The sequence below is a fragment of the Sorex fumeus genome, unplaced genomic scaffold, assembly GCF_029834395.1.
Source record: "Sorex fumeus unplaced genomic scaffold, SorFum_2.1 ptg000009l, whole genome shotgun sequence".
Classification (NCBI taxonomy): Eukaryota; Metazoa; Chordata; class Mammalia; order Eulipotyphla; family Soricidae; genus Sorex; species Sorex fumeus.
The window spans coordinates 18,743,512-18,767,915 of record NW_026606066.1 but is presented as its reverse complement, the minus strand read 5'-3'; the positions used below and the strand labels follow the sequence as shown (position 1 = coordinate 18,767,915).

The 24,404-nt window shown below is 38.5% G+C and overlaps 1 protein-coding gene across 1 annotated transcript in view; it reads left to right on the top strand.

Moving 5' to 3' along the window:
* Positions 1-24,404, top strand: part of GALNT3 (polypeptide N-acetylgalactosaminyltransferase 3) — a 123,424-nt gene that overhangs the window by 40,113 nt on the left and 58,907 nt on the right. The gene's annotated exons all lie outside the window — the stretch shown is intronic.

Sequence of the window (24,404 nt, the reverse complement as noted above, 5' to 3'; positions counted from 1 at the left end):
ATCCATGCCTAAAACTCCTTTGAAGAGAGGAAACGTGGTGACTGTAGGGTAGAGTAATCTCTCTTTGTGGTTAGTGAAATTTGGAGTATTAATTTATGCTTGTTTGAGAACAGACTTTTGGAATGTAACTAAAAGGAGAGTTAAATATTTATGTGGTTTGAGATTAACCATAAAGGACCTTCAGTGGAGATTTAGAACACAAGAATAGCTAGGGAAAGTATAATTCAGTCACTACCATGAGTCTCTCCAAGGGCCCTAACTGTTAGATGTACAGTGCCAAAGCCACAGGCTTGGCCAGAGATCAGAGAGAGCAGAAATTAGAGTGGGATACTGCCATTCCATCGATCCACAGCCCAGAGAAATACTCTGTCAGTATTCACTCCCTCTTCTCTCCGCTCTGTTTTGGTCCCTTCACAGTCTCACATTTTCCTTAGTTCTTTTTCCACTCTAAACTTCGCCTCTCATTCTTAACATTGTGTCTCTTCATAATCTGATTTTCATCATTTTAGCATCTCATTAAGTTGCTCTGGTTTCCAGCCTTTCATTTATCCAAGTCACCACTGAGAAAACTAGAAATGAAAAGTCGTAAATGCAACATTTTAAAATGAAGGACGCTCCATTCACAGAATGAAGCAAGCCCCTTGTGATGTTATGTATGAAGTGAGCAAATGTGGATTAGAAGAGACCTCATCCATTTTCTGTTCCATTGCATGACTTCAGTAACCTCAAGCAAGTTACTTAAGATCTCAGAGTTCCAGTTTCCCAACCTTAAATCAGGTCAATAACTGCTCAGCATGAATGTTGGAAAGATAAGTGAAGTAAGATATGAGTTATTGTTAATATGTAATAGGTATTAAGTGAAAAGTCTATACTATTCTCTAGATTATATAGCATTTTAAGTTAGTTTGCACCTGTGCTTAAAGCTTTTTAATCTTGATTTTAATGCCTTAAAATCTGGAACAAGTTTCTGTTGGCTTCTATTGAATTATTGGTTATAGAAATGTGTAAAAAGTACTGATATGAAGCCAAAACCTACTCTAGATGCATTCTATACTCTTTCTCTTTCCAAATATGTATACAGACATATATAAGTGTATATATAATATAAACATAATGTGTTTATTTTCGTGATTGTATTTATTTATGTATATTTATATATTATTACTCAGATATATATTATTACACATTCTAAGCTATGTAATACTATTAGATTTTGGGTCAAACCTGGAGGTAGTTGACTTTTACTCCTAGTTCTGCATTCGGGGATCACTCATGATGGTGCTTGGGGGGACTATATGGGGTGCCAGGGATCAGTTTGGCTACATGCAAGGCAAGCATACTGCATACTGTGTTCTCTCTAGTACCAGCTATGTAATATTTATCATGTCTTTTCACTTTCTTAAGTATAGGACTTAGTCATTACACAGCCACATTTTATTCTTATCATGTAGCCTTCCTATGTCTTCTTTGCTGACAGACTTTATGACTTTGTTTGAAATGTACTCATGCCTAGTTAGTGGCTGGAAAGATCTGATTCAGTCATGAAAATTTGTTTCCTGCTTTTCCAGCTGCCCTGAAATTTGTGGTGACCTTCAGAAATATCGAAAGTCACTAAGGAGGCTTATGAAAAACCTTTCTACCAAAAAAAAGAAGAGCTAGTTGGCTGGCCCTCCCTCCCCTCCATTCTGTACTGGCTGTGATATGTTTGCTTTGCAGTCCAGTGGCAGTTATTTTGTGACCCTGATAAGACAAACTCAAAGGAAAATCCTACGATCTAGAGAGTGGAGCAGAAAAATGAAAAAAAAAATGAAAATAAGTTATTATGTTATTGAATAACTGGAAGCACCAACTACCTCCTAGGAGAAATTAAACTTCTACTTACTGTCACTATTAGTCATATATATATGACTAATTAGATATCTGAAAGGTTGGAGTGCATGTTTTGCATGTAGAAGGCACTGGATTGGTCCTCAGCACAACAGGATTTCCCCAGGCATCCATAGGTGAAACCCCCAAGCCCCAGCCCGAGAACCACCAGATGAGCCCCAAAGCAAAAGCAAAAAAGAGAATATATTTTATTTGAGCAACTAAAACCTTTACATTACCAAGAAACTGAGTAGAGTCAATGGCATTTTATAGTAAAGCAGTTGGATTTTCAGTATATAGAAATTCTTAGAGTAACTATGGAAAAGAACACAAAACTTTATACTTTGAGTGGCAAGAGCCATAGTACAGTAGATAGTGCACTTGCCTTGCACACAATTCACCCAGGTTAAATCCTTGTCACCCCATATGATCTCCTGGACCCACCAGAAGTGATCCCTAAGTGCAAAGCCAACAGTAAGCCCTGAGCACTGCCAGGTGTGGCCCCAAAACAAAACAACAATTTCTCTGTACAATAATTTTGAAAGGAGAAATAATATATATCCATTTCAAAGCATAAACAGAGAAAGCCAGGCATATGTGATTACCTAATCATGAAAGAAATTTTTGGGGAGAAAAATTTTATAGTAAATATTACTTATGTAGTGTTGGCAATTAACACACACAGTTTTACCAGCTGTCTCCACATTTGTCAATATCATGTGTTAAGATATTTTAAAGAAAAAAACCAAGCATCAGTACATTTTGTTAAAACATATTTTGTTTTTTGTTGCTTCTGGAGATGCTCAGTGTTAAGGATTGAAACCTCTGCCCCAGCCTATTGAGCTATTTCTCCCTGAGTTTTCATTTAAATTCTTAAAAAAATTTTTTTCCATTTTACTATTTTTTCATGTTCTATAATTTTATTTATTGAATCATCATGAGAGCAATTACAAAGCTTTCTGGTTTAAGTCTGGGTCATACAATGAAACACCCGTACCTTTACCAGTGCCCATTCTGCACTACCAAAAACCCCAGTACACTGCCATCCCACATCCTCTCCCTACCTGTGGGATAGATGATTTCCACATTACTCTCTCTCTACTTTGATTACACTCAATATTTTGACACCAGACACACCATCATTATTTGGGAATTTACCCCTACACTCAGATCTGCTGAAAAGGCAACAGTAGACTATTTGTTTTCTATTGCTGGTTATGAATAACATATGATGTCGCATAGTCGCAGTAATGGCCACGTGATTTTAGAATTCTGAAATTTTAACAATTAAATCTGAACGCATTTCTGCCAAAAGCCACTGGGTTCCAAGATTTGTTTCTGAGTCTCTGGGATCATGGCCATTAAGCAGCTTGATCAGGAGCCAGAGAGGCCATTTCATAGGTGGCGACTCGGGGTCTCATTGGGGCGGGGAGGAAAGGGCTGGCTCCATCCCCATCCTGTGAGGCCCTGCATGTCTCATCACTGTGGGCCCAAATCTGACTGTACAGTGGCCTCTTGACGATGGCGGCCACCGAGCCGCCAAGGGGGAGCAGGCGGAAGGACAGCACCCTTTCTCCCCTGGGGTGGCCAGGCAACAATAACCTACCATGGGGTCCGGACGCAATTCTGCCAAAAGCCGCTGGGTTTCGAGATTTGTTTCTGAGTCTCTGGAATCATGGCTGTTAAGCAGCTTGAATCATGGCTGTTAAGCAGGAGCCAGAGAGGCCATTCGTGGGTGGCAACATGGGAGTCTCGTTGGGGTGGGGAGGAAAGGGCCGGCTCCACCCCCATCCCATGAAGCCCCACATGTCTCGTCACTGCAGGCCTAAACCTGACTGTCCAGTGGCTCTGGAGGATGGCGGCCAACGGGCCACCAGGGGGAACAGGTCAAGGCACAAAACGTACTCCCACCTGGGGTGGCCTGGTGACAGTAAACAACTGCAGGGACTGGAAGCATTTCTGCCAAAAAGCCACTGGGTTCCAAGATTTGTTTCCGAGTCTCTGGGATCACGGCCATTAAGCAGCTTGATCAGGAGCCAGAGAGGCCTTTAGTTGGCAGCAACTCAGGGTCCTGTTGGGACAGGGAGGAAAGCGCCGGCTCCACCCCCATCCCATGAGGTTCCTCATGTCTCGTGACTGAAGGCCCAAACCTAACTGTCCAATGGCAACTGGCAGACGTTGGCTACCAAGCTGCCAAGGGGGAGCAGGTGGAGGGACAACACTCTTTCCCTCCTGGGGTGGTCGGCCGCTGGTAACCCATTGCAGGGACCAGATGCAACTCTGCCAAAAGCTGCTGGGTTTCGAGATTCGTTTCTGAGTCTTTGGGATCATGGCCGTTAAGCAGTTCGATCAGGAACCAGAGAGGCCTTGTCTCCAATATTTAGCTGAACTGGAGGTGGTTTGTGGCTGTTTACTTTCTTGCTAAACTTTGCCCCCCACAGTTTTGGGGTCTGGTCAAAGGCACAGCAGCAATTTTGGGGTATCTGGAAGTCTGAAGGCACCATCAGGCTGCTGATGTACTTGCCTCACAGGCACAGACTGACCTGCTGGTGGCACAATGCCCCCATCATTTAAATTTTTAAAGTGTCTGGTTGCTGCAGTATGATTTTGGGGAGGGAGTTACACTCAGAGATGCTTAGAGGACCGTGTGGTACTGGAGACGAACCCATAGCTCACACATATAAAAGTATGCTCTGCAGCAATTTAAGTCACCTTTCAACCACCTGACTTCTTATTTGTGTTTTTTGGTCACACCCGGAGATGCTCTGAGCTGAATCCTGACTCTGCACTCAGGAATCACTCTGGTGGTGCTCAGGGTACCATATGGGATGCTGGGAATTGAACCCGTGTCAGCTGCGTGCAAGGCAAACGCCCTACCCACTGTACTATTGCTCCAACCCCCACCGAATTTTTATTTGTAACTAATTGAACTGATCCTGCTCTCTACCATCACAATTTTGTTGTCTGTACACTCATGGTAATATGATAATTTTGAAGTGCTTGCATTACTGTTATTTTCTACAGAGATATTATCACCTAAGGATGAATTCTGAAGCTTTAATTTTTTACTCTTGTGAATCTCTTAATTTTGTGTTCCTAATACTACAAATTTTCTATAAAAGCAGGGCTTATTTACAAAGTCTTTTTTTTATGAAGGTATTGTTCTTGGTGGAAAACTTTATATGCGGGCTTTTCTTGTTAACCTCTTTTAAAACTGATCTTCTTATATTTGCACTATATATTTAGTCATTATCAAAATTTCCAGTTTAAATAGCTCCTTTTGATTTGTATATTCCAAAGGACCAGAGTTGAATTCACAAATTCAGAAATTCCAGAGAAATCCCTTGAGCATGTACATCTATATAGTTACCGTGGCGATTTATACAGTGCTGTCAATCAATATATATAGTCTGAAGTTCCAGAAATTTGTCCCACAGAGTTCTGATATGCAGCAATATGCCTTAAGTGATCAAATAAAATTTTAATAGTTATTGGAATGAATAAATATTTTATATATCTGTAAACACACTCAATAATTCAGATTAACTATGCAAGTGCTTCTCTTCCCCACCCCTTTCACTTCCTCTATTGATGTTGTTTTAATGTCTGAGGTTGCATACACACTTGGTTGTGGAGTTTGCCAGGAGTCTTGCATTTGATTTCAATGCTTGAATACTCAGCTGCAGTGCCTGCCAGGGGTTGTCCTCTGTGAAAGAAACTTGTAAGTTTTAGTGCTTGCTCACCAGGAGTCATCCCTCCACAATGATGGTTTTACACACTCTGACTGTGGTGCTTGCAAGGGTGTGCTACTGATGCCCACTTGGGGATCATGAACTATGAACTTGATGAGAAAAAAACAGAAGATTCTGCCAGGATTGTGCTCAGCATCGGCAATAGTACCCAGGATCAAACATTAAACCTCAAGTTTGAAAGGCAGGTGTTTAATGCTCCTTAATAAAAAAGGTCAGTATTTAATGCTATTTTAAAAGAAATTTAAATGGTAGCCAAACCCAAAATTATTTCCTTTGTTTATCATCACAGTATATCTTATGTGGCACTTGTCATGTTCTGATTTTAATTATGTGTATTTGTGTTCATATTTTGCCTTCCCATTTATACTGCCATTTCCTAGAAAAGGGGAGTGAATGAGTCCTTGTTACCAAACCATAATAGGCACAGTAGGCATTTCTTTCTGTTGTAATGTAATGTTTATATCTAGCGTTTGGGCAATCAGAATTTCTAGATATGAGGAGGAAGGTGCTAACGGAAAACATAGTCTTAGTATTAAACAGTGTAGCAATGGACATCCTTTCTGCATTAGTTTGTATGGGTTAAATCCTTCTGCTGCTCAATAACTTATAGCCTTGGTAGACAAATAATATTTTGACCTTCAGTTTTTGCTTCTGTAACATGGGAATACTTATGTTCTAAGAATTTTATGAAAATTTAATTTTAAAAGTTATATAATTGCGTAGGATATATGATTAGCATTTGCTAACTTTCAATCTAATATCTTTGCTTAAACTTAATAAACTTATTTTTTAATGTAGGAGAACTGCTATTTATTCAGCTACTGATTAGCTGATTGAATTGGGCATGAACTCCACCGTACTTTTTTTTCATAATTTTATTTATTTATTTTTTTCTTCTTATATTTATCTATTGAATAACTGTGGGAAAAGTTACAAAGCTTTCAGGTTTAAGTCTCAGTCATACAATGATCAAACACCTTTCCCTTCACCAGTACTCATTTTTCATCACCAAGAACTCCAATATACCCCCTCCTACCCTACCCAATGCCTATGAGGCAGATGATTTCTACTTAACTCTTCTCTACATTGATTACAATCACTATTTCGACAAAAGATGCACCATTATTGTTCAGAATTTCCCCCCTCCACCAACAATCAGAATTGCTCAAAAGGCATTGTGAAATACTTTGTTTTCTATAGTTGGTTATGAGTATCATATAATAATTTTAGATTTCTGCAAAGAGCCAGATAATTACGAGATTGGTTTCTGTGTGTCTGGTGTTATGACTGTGTCGGAGAGCCACTCGTGGGGGGCAACTCGTGACCTCAGTTGGGCAAGAAGGACAAGCCGGTACCACCCCCCTTCCCACGAGACTGCAGTTGCCCCATCACCGCCAGCTCATACCTTGCTTTCCTATAAACTCTGAGACGGCAGCCACCTTGTTGCCCAGGGGGTGGCGGGAGGTGGAAGGGAGCAATACCCTTTCCCTCCCAGGGAGGCATGGCGCCATAGTTTATCACATGGTCCATTCACTTTTCTGCCGCAAGCTCCTGGGCTCTGGATTAAGTTCTTTTGCCTCTGGAGCCATGGCCATGCTGGAGAGCCACTAGAGGGGGGCAACTCGTGACCTTGATAGGGTGTGAAAGACAAGCCGGTACCACCCCACTTCCCTTGAGACTGCAGTTGCCCCATCACCGCCAGCCATACCTGGCTTTCCAATAAGCGCTGAAGTGGCGGCCACCTTGTATGTGGTCCGGATGCATTTCTGCCAAAAGCTGCTGGGTTTCGAGATTTGTTTCTGAGTGTCTGGGATCATGGCCATTAAGCAGCTTGATCAGGAGCTTGATCGTTTGTAGGCAGTGACTTGGGGTCTTGTTGGGATGGGGAGGAAAGGGCCGGTTCCACCCCGATCTGGTGAGGCCCCACGTGTCTCCTCACTGCAGGCTCAAACCTGACTGTCCAGTGGCCTCTGGAGGATGACGGTCACCAAACAGGCCAAGGAACGAAAGCTATTCACACCTGGAGTGGCCCACCGCCAGTAATCTACTGCAGGAACAGGACACATTTATGACAAAAGTCTTTGGGTTCCGAGATTCCTTTCTGAGTCTCTGGGATCATGGCCATTAAGCAGTTTAATCAGGAACCAGAGAGGCCATGCTTCCAATTATATAGCTAGGCCGGAGGTGTTTTGTGGGTGTGTCTCCCACATACCTAACTTTTGGCCGTTTACTTTCTTGGTAAACTTTGCCCCAAGTTTTTGGGATCTGGCCAAAGGCACAGCAGTAATTTCGGGGTAAATCTTATGATGACATCAGGCTGCTGATGCACTCGCCTCACAGGTACAGATTGACCTGCTGGCAGTACCATACCCCCGATAAACTTATTTTTTAATGACTGATATAACTTTGTAATATGCTGTCATAGTTTAGGAATCATCTCTGTACTGAATAATCCTCATCAAAAAATAATAACAATGACCAAGTAATTTAAGATTCATATAAATTTTGCCTGGTAGTCTATAATTATCCATTTAATTTTTGTAATAAATGCAATATGTTTCTTATACTAACATTAGATACAATTAATTTCCCATTATGTTAATGGTAATTATTTCTTAGGAATACCTGGATCACTCATGATTACTCATTATAAAACTCATTAATCCTTTCCAAGGAAATTGCAGTATAAGTAGCACTGTAGCACTGTAGCACTGTCCTCCCGTTGTTCATCAATTAGCTCGAGCAGGCCCAGTAATGTCTCCATTATGAGACTTGTTGTTACTGTGTTTGGCATATTGATTACATCACGGGTAACTTGCCAGGCTTTGCTGTGCAGGCAAGATACGCTTGGTAGCTTGTCAGGCTCTCTGAGAGTGGCAGGGGAATTGAACCTGGATTGACTCTGTTGGTCACGTGCAAGGCAAACAGCCTACCTGCTGTGCTATTGCTCCAGCCCCACAGTATAAGTGAGAGGACAAAATATGAACACAAATATACATAATCAAATATACATAATTAAAATCAGAACATGGCAAGTGCCACATGAAGTATACAGTAATGATACACAAAGAAAATAATTTGGGGTTCTGCTACCATTATGTTATGTTACATATCATATAATGTATATAAATATACATATATATAGGCAATAGCACAGTGGTAGGGTGTTTGCCTTGCACACAGCCAGCCCGGCCCAGCTGGGTTGGATTCCTCCACCCCTCTTGGAGAGCCCGGCAAGCTACCAAGAGTATCATGCCCACATGGCAAAGCCTGGCAAGCTACCCGTGATGTATTTGATATGCCAAACACAATAACAAGTCTTAAAATGAAGATGTTACTGGGCCTGCTTGAGCAAATCAATGAACAACTGGAGGACAGTGACAGTGACATATTATATATACATATATTAGTGAATGTACTACCCCATTGAAATGAATACATTATAAAAGATCTGAGTTACCATATCTTAATTGTAAGAGTTGTACAGTTTTCTGGGCCTTGTACAGAAGAATATCAGGGACACACATTAATTAATTGCGCACAGGGGTTGATGGGGAGGAATACCCAGTCAAGGAACTTTCAAGATAATTTTACCATTTGTTTGATTCCAACTTAAATGATTTGAAGTTGTTATAACACTGGGAAACTTTGAAAAGTAGGATGTTTACACAAAGGGAATAAAAAAGAAAAAAATTGGCAATTTGCAAAATGTTCCTTTTAAAAAACATGTTTTTATAAGCCTGCACTGATTAAAGAAATCTTATTAGATATAAATGAGAAGCATGTGCTTCTGGTAGTATTATACCCAGAGGATTTTAGTTAAGTAAAGTCTAAACTTTTAGAGTATTTGAAATATACCCAGTTGGGCAGTTAATGAACCCTTTTCAACTTAGAGTGGAGAATTGTTATCCCCCAAGAAAGCAAACTGAAAAAAAAAACGACCCAGAAATGTACTTTCCAAAAAGTTATGGGTAAAACCAAAAGATACTGAAATATTTTTTGTGTTCCTATTATGATTAAACTTTCAGAATTATAGTTAAAGAAGTATACCTTCTCTTCATTGCTGAAATTGCATTCTTCCATAAAATATTATTTTTAATGCCAGCAATTATCTCTTGATCCCCTTCTGTAGAGGACCAAACTAACAATGGAGTGAATGGCTATTCAGTCCTTAAAGACATAAGTGGAGTAATAGGAGACAAGTGAAAGATAAATACATTTGTTTTTCCATCTGTTAAGACATAACTAAAACATTCTTCCCATTTTTCCTTAATATTTTGTTTCCTGGCAACAAATAACAAAAATTCCCGATCAACCACATCTTTCACAATTCTTGGTTCATTGAAAAAACAGTATTAATACTATTATTTAGATTTTGAACAGATAAATATATTTTGTAAAGGAAGCAATAATTTCAGAAAAGACTAATATATATTTATGTATTGTATACATATGTAATTGCATATATTATGTTTTAATAAAAGAGCATGTGGCTAACTCAACGATATATTATATAAGCATTTTGAAAACAATTGAGCATTATTGGTAATTTTTCTATAACTCATCAATTTCACTTTGATGTACTCACCCCAGAGAAATTTTTTCCTAAGTAGAGGAAAGCAAGAATAAGATTATTTCTTAGAAGCACTGTTTGTAATTTCTTTCTTGTTCATACAAACCAGAATATTTTTCAAATGTTAATCAATAGCCAAACAGATAAGCCCTAAACAATGTGTATATTAATTAGTAATAGCAGTATGCAAGTACATGTATGTATTATGTGCACACAGAGAACAAAAATATCAAGTAGAATGTTGCACAAATATTTCCATAATATAGAAAGTAAAAAAATACACAGTATTTTGTTTAAGCATACAAATAAAAGTGGCAAAACTCAAAAGAAAATAAGTGAAGGATTAATGCAAAATTCAAAATTGCTGGGGGGACAGAACCTGAATAAGACCCAATGATGATATCAGAATAATGTTCCTTTTAGTAGATCAAAGTTTCACAGTTGTTCACTGAATTTTAATTCTTTTTATGCTGCATATACTTAAGAAATCTTCTGTCAGTATTAGACTAAAAAAAAAGTTATGGTGCTCTACAATCATTGCTATTATATTTTCAAAGCAAAATATTTTTATAATAAGAAAAACTTTCAAGCATTCATAAATAATCTACTTGTGTGTAGCCTGGGACATTTTTTCCTGATTTCTGTGAGACTGTGGCAGTTCTTAATGGCTATTACAAAAAGAAGATGGTAAAACTGGTCAGTCCAGTTTATTATGATCTGTGATGTCATGAAAGGTCAAATTACATTTTACATTCTTTATAACACAAAGTTATTTTGAAAACTCTGTCACTTATTATAAAATACATGAAAATTTAATTTGTGTTTACCCTTCCTGTAGAGTTTATATTATGTACTTCTAATTTATTCCTTAAGTACATTCTAGGCACTATAGTTCCATATTTTAATATATTTTTATTTGATTAAATTACAAAACACCCCAATTCATTATTTTTTTTTGTTTGTTTTTGAGCTACACCCTAGGATGCTCAGGGGTTACTTCTGGCTCAGAGCTCAGGAATTACTCCTGGTGGTGCATTTTCCACTGTACTATCTATCCAGCCCTCCAATTTTGTTTTTCATATAAATGAAAGTAATTAGTTTTAATTCACACTTTTTATTATTTAAAGACATTGAGTTAAAAATCACTGATTCAAAAGAAATTAAATTGAGAAACAGGAAGTAAACCCTCAGATATATATCAGTTGACTGAAAATGGCAGCAAGAGCATGAAATACAGGAAAAAACAACCAAACTTTTGAATAAAGTACGTTGGGAAAACTGGATAACTACAAGAAAAAAACATGAGGTTTCACACCATAAACAAAGGTTAACTCAAAAAGGATTAAATATCTTGATACTAGACCCAAATCCATAAAATACATTGAAGTAAACATAGGCAGAACTCTATGTGCATGGCATTGACATTGAGTTTAGAGATGCCTTCCAGTGATTTGATTCCACTGGCAACAACAACAACAAAAAATAGCAAAATGGAACATTTAGGGTCACATCAAACCGAAAAGTTTCTGCACTGTAAAAGAACTCATTGCTAAAATTAAAAGACATGTTACTGAATTGGAGAAAAAAATTGCATATCAAACATCTGACAAAGTAGTCAAGATAAATAAAGGACTTGCACAATTCACCAACAAAGAATAAACAACACCAACAAAATTAGTGGAAGAGCTGAGCAGATACTCTCCAAAGAAAACATACAAACGTCTAGAAACTGCTCATTATCAGGAAAACACAAATTGAAATGCAGTAAGATATCACCTCACAGCATTGAGAATGGCTTATATCAAAAAGGCCAGGAACAAGTGTTGGGTGGGGCATGAAGAAAAAAGAGCCCTCACTCTTTGTTGGCAAAAATGTAAACTGACGTTCTCTACGCAGAATAGTAAGGAGAGTTCTCAAAATTTAAAAAATAGAATTACCATATGATCCAGCAATCCTATTTTTAGATATCTATCCTAAGAACACAAACATATTAATTTGAAAAGACATATGTACACCTATTTTCACTGCAGGAGTATTTACAAAATCCACTATAGGAAAATAACCCAAGTAGCCAAGGAAAAATGAGTAGATTTTAAAAAGTTGTGAATACATAATGGTATACTACTCAACTATAAGCAAAGATGAAATCTTACTTTTTATTACAATTTAAAAGGAACTAGAGGTTGTCATGTTAAGCAAAATAGGACAGAAAGAGAAAGACAAATAACTGATGCTATGATTTATTTTTGGGAAGTATGGTATCTGAAGACACACTGCAAGGGAAGATAGCACTGTAGCACTGTCCTCCCGTTATTCATCGTTTTGCTCAGATGGGCACCAGTAACGTCTGCATTGTGAGACTTGTTGTTACTGTTTTTGGCATATTGAATACGTCACTGATAGCTTGCCAGGCTTTGCTGTGCAGGTGGGATACTCTCAGTAGCTTGACGGGCTCTCTGAGAGGGGCGGAGGAATTGAACCTGGGTCCGCTATGTGCAAGGCAAATTCCCTACCCTCTATGCTATTGCTCCAGCCCGCAAGGGAAGATACAATGCCTAATGAAAACAAACCCATAGGAGCCTTTTTGATATAAGCCATTCTCAATGCTGTGAGGTGATATCTTACAGCATTTCGATTTGTGTTCTAACCTATAGGTTAGCTGTGCATTAATTTAATTTTGTAAATTAATTTTTATTGGAAGGAAGGCATATCATTTCTTTGTTGTCTGTGGTTGCTAGTGGCAGAAATTGTATGTTCTACAATATATGAAATATTTGAGATTTCATTTGGATCCTTTGTAGAAGAAAATTTTGCTGACTTTTAAGAATATCAGAAAACTAGGAAAGCCATATCTTGAGTTATGCACAAAACAAAAATAAACACAATTGTTCATAGCCAAAAAGCAACATCTGACAGCCTAGATACTGTGATAGCCTAACACTGATTGTCTCCCACAAAGCCGTACACTTTAGAAGAGTATAATGTCGTTCCTTGTTAAACAGGGAAAACTTCCAACTTTACTGAACATTACTTATGTAATGTGTAGCAAGGTCTGGTGTACTAGGTCACTGTCCTCCCGTTGTTCATCAATTTCTCGAGCAGGCCCAGTAACATCTACATTGGAGACTTTGTTGTTACTGTGTTTGGCATATCCAATACATCACGGGTAGCTTGCCAGGCTCTGCTGTGCGGGCGAGAGGGGCGGAGGAATCGAACTCCAGTCAGCCATGTTGGCTACGTGCAAGGCAAACGCCCTACCGCTATGCTATGCGGATACATAGTAAAGCAATGCTACATTAAATTTCTTATATGTCTGATTCTACCTTCAGAAACCAGGACCTATTCAATACATTCCATAGTGATCAGCACAATCTATTAATTCCAGCCTTTCTCCATTGTAAAGTTTTTGCATTCCCTGAGACAACCATTTTTCTCTCTAGTCCCAAACACCCAAACTAAAAGAAAAACAGTGAGTTGGAAATCATCTAAATAAGTGGAAGGAAACAGTGGACTAAGCATTCTGAGGTCTGTGGTTTATATCACAAAAAAACACTGGTAAGTGCTTTGAATGATAAGGAAGTTGTTTATCATCTGTTGCAATAACCTGATGTTTTGTATTGAGAAAATTTTCTACTTTTAGGGGGTTTTGAGGTTTTTATTTGTGTGTGTGGAAGGGTGAGTGTAATTTTTGGTCACATCTGTGGGTTAGTGCCAGGGATTGAATCCAAGCCTTCTGTATGCAAAGCACATGCTATAGTTCTATGTATGAGTTATGCACCCTGTCTAAGGAAATTTTATTTTTTACTTTGAGCTGGGATGTGAGGCTGGAAGAAAATTTTGCCAGGGTAGAACAAATATTACTACAACTTTGAACATAGTTAAACAAAATTGTTCATTTTTTTCATGTAAAGTTTTCTTTAAAAACAATGATTGATGGATTTAAGTTATATATATATATATACATATACATATATATGACACTGATTTTATTACAAACTGCTGAGAATAGCTAGAACCTCTAGGTAACTCAGAAGAACTAAGGGAGTAAAGTAAAGTAAAGGCCCTCCCATTGTTCGTCGATTTGCTCGAGCGGGCCTATCTTGACTTGGAAAAATAGCATGCAACTGACCCCAATCCAATGCCCAGAACTACAAATGGTCTCCCAGTTTGCTTTCACCCCCCAAAAAATTTTGCATAACTATGTCATATAAAATGTGTATACATACATAATGCAATGCATACTATATAATTATTTATGGTATTTGGGGATGGACCACACCGGCAATTCTCAGGGGTTACATCTGACTCTGTACTCAAGAATTATTCCTGGTGGTGCTCATGGGACCATATGAGATGTCAGGGTTTGAAGCCAGGTGATCCATGTGCAAGGTGAATATCATATTCTCTGTACTCTTGCTTCATTCCCCATTTGTGGTATTTTAAAATAAAACTAAGTCCTCTAACATAAAAAGTTATGATATTTAATACTTTGATATTCCCACTTATTATATATGGAGAATAGTACAGTGGTAGGGTGTTTGCCTTGCATGCAGCCAGCATGGCTGACCCGAGTTCGATTCCTCCGCCCCTCTTGGAGAGCCCAGCAAGCTATCGAGAGTATCTCGCCCGCATGGCAGAGCCTGGCAAGCTCCCCATGACATATTCGATATGCCAAACACAGTAACAACAAAGTCTCCAATGGAGACGTTACTGGGCCCGCTCGAGCAAATCGACGAACAATGGAAGGGCCTTTTATAAATAAATATTGTCACCCTGACTTTTTTTGGGGTTCTGGCAATGGCAGAGACAAATCCAAGGTTCCATACATGCAAAGCAAATACTCAGTTACTGAGCTACATCCCTAGCTCAGGAATTCATTTTTAAGTAATACATAAACTTTAGTTGCAAATAAAATACTTATAAAAAATTTTGGACCAATGAATCTTTTTTGAATCAAAATAGTTTCTATTAAGAGAGAGAAGAGGTGATCAGGGAGGAACACAGGCTTGAAAGATTAAATCAATGAAATTTTCCTCCATTTTAATGTATTTTTAACATCTTAAAAATATATTAATGTGTCTGAAGCAATATCACAGTGGGTAGGGCATTTGTCTTGCATGCGGCCAACCCAGGTTCGATTCCCAGAATCCCATATGGTATGCCGAGCACTGCCAGGAGTAATTCCTGAGTGCAGAGCCAGGAGTAACCCCTGAGCATTGCTGGGTGTGACCCAAAAAGCAAACAAAACAAAAAATATCATACTATAATGTTAAAAATATATTAAATGTTTAGCTGTTTATCATATTAAGGTTTTATATTTTTATTGAGGTGACATAAAAGTTCTGTGTTTGGATGGTAGGTACTGTCAAATTCTACACAATCGTCTACAGTTCATAGGACTCTTCCTATTCATACACTTACCTACCCCCTCATTGCTAAAATCAAAAGACATGTTACTGAATTGGAGAAAAAAAGTATATCATACATCTGACAAAGTAGTTAAGATAAATAAAGGACTTGCATAATTCACCAACAAACCTATATCAGAAAACTAGTGTTTTTTTAAAATAAAAATATTTGCTTGCTGATATTTAAATATTTTCCTGGGTCACAAGATGCTCTGCCATGTGTTCCTGAAGACCCCATTAAAAATGCAATTTGTTTTCACTCAGATTGGCCAAAGCCTTAATCTGGCATTTTAGGGTTCTCCAAGGTATAGTTTATGGACCTAGTTTCTTTTTCGCTCTAGGGGTCCCCTCATCAATTAGTTTCTTAGGCTCAAACTGGCATTAATGCACATCTCATCCATGTGACTAGTGGCCCATGAATTGTGCAGTTTTGCACGGTGAGGTTCCAGGGCTTCCTTCACGTAAGCTGCCAAAGACCCAGCCCCAGTCTACCTGTCTAGTCTCTGTGCTCATTATGCACATACATAATCAAGACTTGGAATGTAATAGAAAACTGATTCAAACTTTAAAATATATGGCTTATGTCATATTTTATACATAATATTTGAGAATGTGACTTAAAATTCCAACAAAACTGAGCATTTGCATATCAAAAGAGTATTTTAATATGCAGAGGGCACAAAGAGGGTACTGATGTAAAATGCATTTATGTCCCTTCTTTCCCTTTTTATTCCTGGCAGTGCTCAAAGGTTCACGAGGTGCCAGGAACTGAATCCAGGACTCTCCCATTATCCCATGCATAGCATGTGATACTTTGAGTCATCTTTCCTACCCAACGCTTATTGTTCTTATTGATAGAAAAACATGGCAGTCTCGTGACAGCATTCCAGAAGAGGAAAAGTGTAAGATAAAATGCCTCCCACAGCCTGGTACTAGAAATCTTATCACATAACTTCTATCTTATCGTATGAGTCAACGCTAGCAATACCAATACTTCAGATTCAGAGTGAGGACACCGATCGATTTCACCCAGCTGAACACAGGTTGTGTATTTTGTGGTTTACACAAGGGTATCCAGCCAAAGGGTAAGTAAGGTTGAATTGTACCCCAAGTTCCCTTCTGCCACATGGATACTCTAAAGTAGATTTACATTCATCGTAAGGAAAAGGTCAGCCATTTGCCTAGTCATGTGTTCCTGGACTCTCTCTGCTTATTGCTGAGGCTCTTGCTATAATAAATTAAAAAGACATCAAATCTTAATAAAGATCTTTACTACAAAGTTCAGGTAGTTATTCTAAAGTTGTACAGAGATTGGAGTGTGGCGAGAAGAGGGGAAGAGTAGAAATTGAATTGTTCTTGTCTTGTCCTCGCTACACATTATTCCCTGGGGAGTAAAGTCCCATTACCTAGACTTTGGCAGTAAGTGTTCCCAGAAATCCTCCTTAAACCTCAGAGGATATTCTCTGAGGAATTGGATAGGTTTCTCAGTTCACTCTTCCTCATTATCACATCCCAGATCCCCTAACTGCTTCCTACAATATCTCCATCTCTGCTCGATTTTCTCAGTTATCCACTAACCCTTGCAAAAGATTTACATATTTCTTTCTCTAATAGTGACATCTCTTGTGCAACTCCAATGACAACTGCATGTTTGACTCTGGAAATCTTGCAGAAGAGTGTAGTGAGATCTTGAAGTCTACTGGTTTCCCTGGGACCAGAGAATAAGAGCACTCTTCTTCTGATGAGATGGAGGGAAGGATGTGATGCTAAGGTTCTATCTTGAGCTATGACTATGAATTGTTCTTCTTTATTCTTTTAAATTTTTTGTCAATAAAGCAAAAACTAGAAATTGAGAGAAATAATTTCCTTTAATCTCTTTATTTTTACTGTAATTGAGATAACAGTTAGTGTTTACATTCATGCTTGGGATGTACAAAAGTAAATCTTTTGTACATCTTTTGCATACCACCATCACAATGCCCAGGCCCTCCAATCACTATCCTGGTGTTAGTTCCATTTCACCTCATCCCTCCTCTTACCTCTCTCCAAGAATCTGTAACTTCAGTATTCAAGTCAAGGAGTTGTTGTCCTTAAAACTATTTAAAATTTAATTACAATAATGCTGTTTCTTTTGGTCCAATATCTTGGACCTATCACATAAAAGACCATTCTTATTGTTTGTGTAAGCAATAAATGATGCCAGTCCCTCATGTCTCCGCAATGCTCCCTTGATGACACTTGAGCAAGAAGAATGTTGCAGGGGTGGGGTCAGGGAAAGAGGAAACTTTACTTTATTTCTCTGGTCTGGAATAGAAATACTGAGATGACTTGGGTAGATCTAGGAGATTCTATCAGAACCTAGGGTGTTCATTTGTGTAAGAGGGAGTTGGAGAAGCAAAAAGAGAGAAGTATGTCATATTAAAAGATAACACAAATCATGATTTGTGTTTTGGTTGTTTTGAAGCAGGTGTTTAAGGTTTAACCTTCTTCAGGGACAAATTCTGACTGTTGGGAACGAATACTCTGCAATATAAAATCTCTTCATGCTCTGGTTGGGCCTGGAAGGTGGGACTCTGTACTGCCTCGTCTGCACTGCAGCCCCCAAGCCCCTCTGATTCTCTGTTGAAAAGTGTGTCCTCATTACACAAAACTCATCAGGAGAAAGCCCCCCCCCCTCCCCGCCGCTCACGGGCCTTATGGGATGAGGGTGCGAGTTAGGGTTCACGGGAAGGAGGAAGTGACCGAGGACCAGCCTCCCACCTCCCCCTGAGGTGGGGCGCAGGGGTGTCTGCAGCCATCCACCGCCTCGGCACACAACCCACCCAGATTGTGACAGCCTCCAGACCGTATCTGTCACTAGGGCCAGAGACTCCTGATAACTTTTGCCAAGGTGGAATTAACCTGGGGAGATGCAAAGAGAAGTCTCTACAAGCATCTGATCTCCCACATGGAGGGGAATCTTAAAACACAAACCACACTCATGACCGTGGCTCAGGATGTGGTGGTGGGGGGGGGGGGGGGAGGTGAGAATGAGGGTGATTTTTTTTTTCCCTTAAATGGGACAGTGGAGGAAACCTCCCTCTGCCAGGACTCGGGAGTGGTTGAGGAGACAGCCTAACAGACGGAAGCCCCTGTCCAACAGGCCGAAAAATCTCTCCCAGACCCCAGTTCTCCCATAGGGTTGGGGAACCGTTTCCGAGCAGGACGTAATTTTTGAAAAGTGCTGTCTCTTGCATCTTCCCAGACCTCTGGCACACCCCTAAAGCCATCCACAACCGCGGGGCCGGGTGACGCTTTGTAGGGTCCCTGACCCAGCGCCCAAAGGTCTCCCCGCTCCCCACCCGGCGCCACATAATTCCGACTTCCCTCCTGAAAGGCAGAGGCGAAGGTTCAGGGCTGTCCCTGGCAGGACACAGCCCACCGCGGGCTGCTCCCCTCGGACGTTTTCTAAAGGAGCAAAGGGCCTCTTTTAGGAGATAATAAAATGCAATGTGTGTGATTTACTTTTCTGATCTCTTTGAGAAATAGATAAATATAAAAGTGGGTTCTTCTCTCCAGAACCACTCTTTTTGCATAAATACCTCATTGGGCAGCTTTCTAAGTGTTATTTTCCCGTGTGCCCCTCAGCGGCGCCTCGGTGGGTGGGTTGCCCCCGAGGGGTCCGCGGGGAAACTTTAGTGAGGGTACCTTTTTCTATTTTTCTTCTGTTTTTGGAAGCATACACATGATGCATAACCAAAACAATGGCTCAATTCTGTTGAACTTTGTATCTTGATTGTTGAGAAAAACAAAAACAAACAAACAAAAAAGATAACACAAATCTGAGCTAGTCATGTGGCTCAGTGGTAGAGTTCATGCCTCCCATGTATGAGTCTCTGATTTGGCTCTTAGTACCAGGAGAAAGATTTTACTTCTGTGAAATAAATGGAAGACTCTGTTTCCATATTTCTAAAGAGGCAAGGTTTTAATTATAATAATCATCTTTTACATAAAGGTTTGATAACTAGGATAAATATCCTTACAACAAAAAATGTCAAATTCTTAATATTGTTCCCATAATTTGTTTTTGATATACCTCTAATTATATAGTTAATTGTTTAGGATCTTGTATGATGATAGAAAGTGCTTTACAAAAATAAGAAGGAAGTCATTACAAATGTTTGAACAGATGAAGAGTGATCACAAGATGATAATCACAGCACTGCTGGCAACAGCAAAAGCTGAAAACAATATTCTTGTCCTTATAAGTGACTCATTTTCCATATAAAACAAACCATGCTACAATTAAAAATTATAACTGCTAAAATAAATTTTTTGAGATGAAAAGTTGTTTAGTAGAAAACTCTGGCTACAAACAAAATCCCTAAGGATGCTTTTATTTTGGAAGCATTTTTCTTCCTCCCAGACTCCATTCCTTTCCCCACAAATTTTCCATCAAATAAAGCTTCTGGAAATACACACAGTACATATATATATATATTCTATTTATATATGAAACATAATTTATCTAAATCTGATAGTATTGGTTCATTTTCATAGGAGGAATTTTTGATATTTTAGTTTTTATCATTTATTTGTATTTCTTGATATTTCTATAATGATAATATATTGCTTTACAAAAATGTTTTATAGAAAAATAAAAATAAGTTTAGGAAAGTAGGAGTCAAAGATAGCTGAAGTCCATCTCTGAGGTCAACATCATGCAGTAATATCATATTTTCCCAGAAAATATTCTTTGGTGCCACTGTCAGAATTTAAAACTCACTAGATTGAATATTAAGCCTGACTCAGCATGGCATATTTTTTTTGTTCTTATGCTGATGCTTAAAAGCTCTGAAACTCTGTACTCTAGTCAATCCATCTCATCAAATATTTATTGAACACCTACTATGTGCCAAACATTAAGGATATTCAATTAACAAGGCATAGTTCTATTGCAGTTTAACCAAGCATCACATAAAAAATAATTAAAAATAATGCTTCTTTGAAAGACCCAGATAATTGTTTAATGATAGTTTTTAATGATAGGTCAAACAATAACAACAATGACAAAGCCAAGGGACTGGATTGTGGCTCAGTGGTGGAGTACACGCATGTGTAAGCACAGAATTTGAAGTCTGGCATAGCACACACACACACACATACACACACACACACAACACCTGAATATAAATTTATATCCAAGAAAGTTAAGATTAAAAATAAAATGTGTTTTCTATTTAATCTTGTAATATTATGTTGTATTATTGTTGGAAAAAAAATACCTTGTACCTCTTCAGTATTCCAGCACCATTCTTTCGAATAAGTAGCCTTCTCAATAATTTCAGCAGAAATTACTTGAATCTTTTTCATCTTTGATCAATATCTTAATTTGACTTTGAGATACGATGAGAAACTGGTTCTCAAATGAGACAAATTTATTTTTAAAGGCTAAATCAGTATGATTCAAAACAAAAAACCCTGGGTAACAAAAAATGATTGAAATCTTTTAAAATTGGACTTAGGAATATGAATTTTTTAATTACATATAAATGATCAATTATAAATTAAAATACAATTTCAGTTAACTAATATTTATTTCTTCACCTTGTTTTCCATTATTATTTCTATATCCAGAAAGTATTTTTTCTTTATTCTCTTTTCATGGAGTTCCATGAATCAGAGTACAAAGGAACATGGAGGTCCCCTTGTACCACTAATTTATTTTGTGGAAAAAAATCAATTTAAGCACCAAATTAAAACAATTTTAGGGTTATCAATTTACTTGCATATGCCTTATGAAACAGGTACATAATAATTGGCTATTATCATTATCAGAAGTTTGTTCCTTAAATTCCTAAGCCATCACTCCCATTTGTCTCAGATTATTCCATGTTATATTTGGTTAAGCAGGTCTCTGGACTTTGTGCCCCACTCAAGACACTCTACATTTTGGTCTTTTCATGGTATTTAATAAACCAATGTATTCAGTTAGCAAATATTTGAGAACTTACTAAGCTCCAGATATTGTTCTTGGCATTACTTTAAATATTTAGTATTAACAGATTATTAAACAGTTGATACAATGTCAAATTCACATATATTTTATATCTAGTCCTGTGTGTGAATGTTGAAAAGGAAGGGAGGAAGAAGGATGGGGGCTTGGGGGAAGAAGGATGAAAAGGATGAAAAGGAGAGGGAGAGTGGAATGGGGTATGTTTTTCCTCTTATTACCTCATAAAATCTGGTAAATTTTCTATTTTAACATCATTATGAGTTAAATATGTACTATTGAAATAAGCTTGTATCTACGAAGCATGTTTACACTGTTTTCTTTGCTTTAAAATGAAATGCTAATTTTCTCCCCAAACAAATTCTTTATAATTTGAATAGTATGATACTTTCAAAAGCCCTTTATTTGATTAGATTTAGGACATTAAACATGATAGCATAATAATGTTTTATTCTGGGCCTACAGCAAGTTAGTTTTTTAAATAAAAATACTTTGATTATAAGACTCCCTTTACAGAATAAAATCAAATACTGTATGTAATGTTGGTAGGTATACCAGACCTAAAAATACTATTCTCCTTGTTTAAACTACGTCTATTTTAAGTAATTTGATTTCATATATTTTATACTTTTCCCTCATGAAGCATTTGGTCCTATTTATTTCTTTTTTAAAAAATAGATTTGCCATAGCTTTTCTTTTCTGTTGTTATTTGACTTTACTAGTCTTGCTGTCAATGCATGTTAGTCCTTGGGTTCCAGATTGCTTTTCTATGTCCATCTGTGCTGTCCTGCTCTGTCAGTGAAAATTGCTTTTTGCCCAGGGAGGACATCAAAATTTTGATAATCTTTGGCTAGAGCTAGGATAGCCTTTTATCAGTGATGCAAGACAAAAGGTAATAGATTTTTTTTTACTATACATGTATAATTTCTCCCAAATTTTCATCTAGAAGTAAGCAGGAAAAAAAGTTGCAGAACCTCAAAAACAGTGGTGCTGGGCAGTGTGAAAATGTGGGGGTGTTTTCATCTTTGGACCTAAGGACAAAGATCATATCATTGTGACAATACATATTTATAGTAGTTCTTGGACTTTTTGTATGGAGCAAAGGAAAGCTCAAGCATTTCTTAGGGCCAAGGAAATAGCTAAGGATGTGCCTGGGTATACAGTAGGCCCCAGTTTGATCACCAGCACAGGAGGGTACCCAGGTATAAAAGGGCTATAGCCTTTCTGGCCCCAAGTATAAAGGACCAAAACCTTGAGCAATTTTGGGCCACCATCAAGCTTGTAATAGCAGGAGCAGGTATCACTGACAGCTGCCCTGTGGCTTTCTGTGTAATACTCAGGAGAGGCTTCCCTCTAAAGAAATTACTGTTAGGCATAGATACCAAAATGTCAAAGACAGATGGAGGTTCCTTGATGCTTACAAGATCATGTTACAGACAAAGAACAACTTAAAGTTTGAAAGCTAAATTCTAAGTGTGATATAAAATAATACGCTGGGTGTTAAAACCAATGTCAGACTGCTAAATTCTCAATCTGAATCTCTTAATACTGTACTAAACAGTGTTTCTCAACTTTACTTTTAGGTCTAGCTTAGTCCTAATAGATCCCAGTAAAAGAAGAACCCTGAAAGTCTGTGTGAACATGGAGGAGAAAGGCCAGTGCTAAACATTATTGGAAATCCTGGCACCAGATAATAACGAGGCATGGCTCCATAATTTTAAGCTATCTTTTCCACTTACACTTGTATGTACACTGAAGACAGCGCTCACAGAAAGCTGCCAAGGTCCTTGTGTGTACGTCAATGTTTGTTATAACAGCAGTGGGCACTCTGAAACACAAAATGGTAAATAGTATTAAAAAATCCCCACAAAACATAACAATTTTTATTTTATTTTTTATTTAGACACTGTGAAGTTGTTCATGACACAGCTGTTACAGGCACCCAATGTTCCAACACCAGTCCCATCACCAGTGTGAACTTCCCTCCACCAAAGTCCCCAACTTCCCTCTTGCATAGTTTCAAATTCTGCCCCCTTGGCAGGCACAGATTTACTTCATACTGCTTGTTACAACAAAATGGCCAATGGAATCATCAAGAAACAATATATCAATGAAAGAGAATTTGGGATAATTATTATCACTTAAAATGGTGCTACTGAAGTCATTGTCTGAGTACTTTACTGAGCTGGCTGGTGCTTGTAATTGTCTTTTCTCACTGAGATTGGTGAGCTTCTATACAACTTTCCCATCAAATTGGCTATGTTCCTACTGGGCTGTCGGTAATGTGAAATTTGGAGGTGTGGGTCTGTGCTCTCCAGGACCTGTGGAGAGCTGGGACAATTTGGTGGCTTGCCAGATTGCTGAGGTTCAGTTGTGGAGCTGGACCCTTTCTATGCCTCAGAATGTTAGGTGCGGGTAGGGGCTGCTGGGGCCACCAACAGGGAGGGAAATCTGCACTCCCCCAGTCCAAGAGAGCCCCAGGATTCTCAGCAACACAACAATTTTTCATCTTACAAATTTCAAGGCAAAATCTTAAGGCCACCTCTCCTATGTCCGTCTATCTAGGGTCTGTTTTCTCACCTCCTTGGTAGAAGTTGCTTTAAAAAAATTTTTTTTTTTCTTCTTCTTCTAGCAAACCTGCAGACGGCAAATCCTCTCCAGGAAACCACAAACTCTTTCCAAACCCGGACAGCAGTTTTCTTCTCTGTTGGTTGCTGCCTCCCTCTCATCTAGGCATTGGTTTGCAACCCCGGAGTGGTGTGCGCCTTAAATTAGCGAGGCTCTGCCACATACCAGAGGCTCTTCTGGGGTCC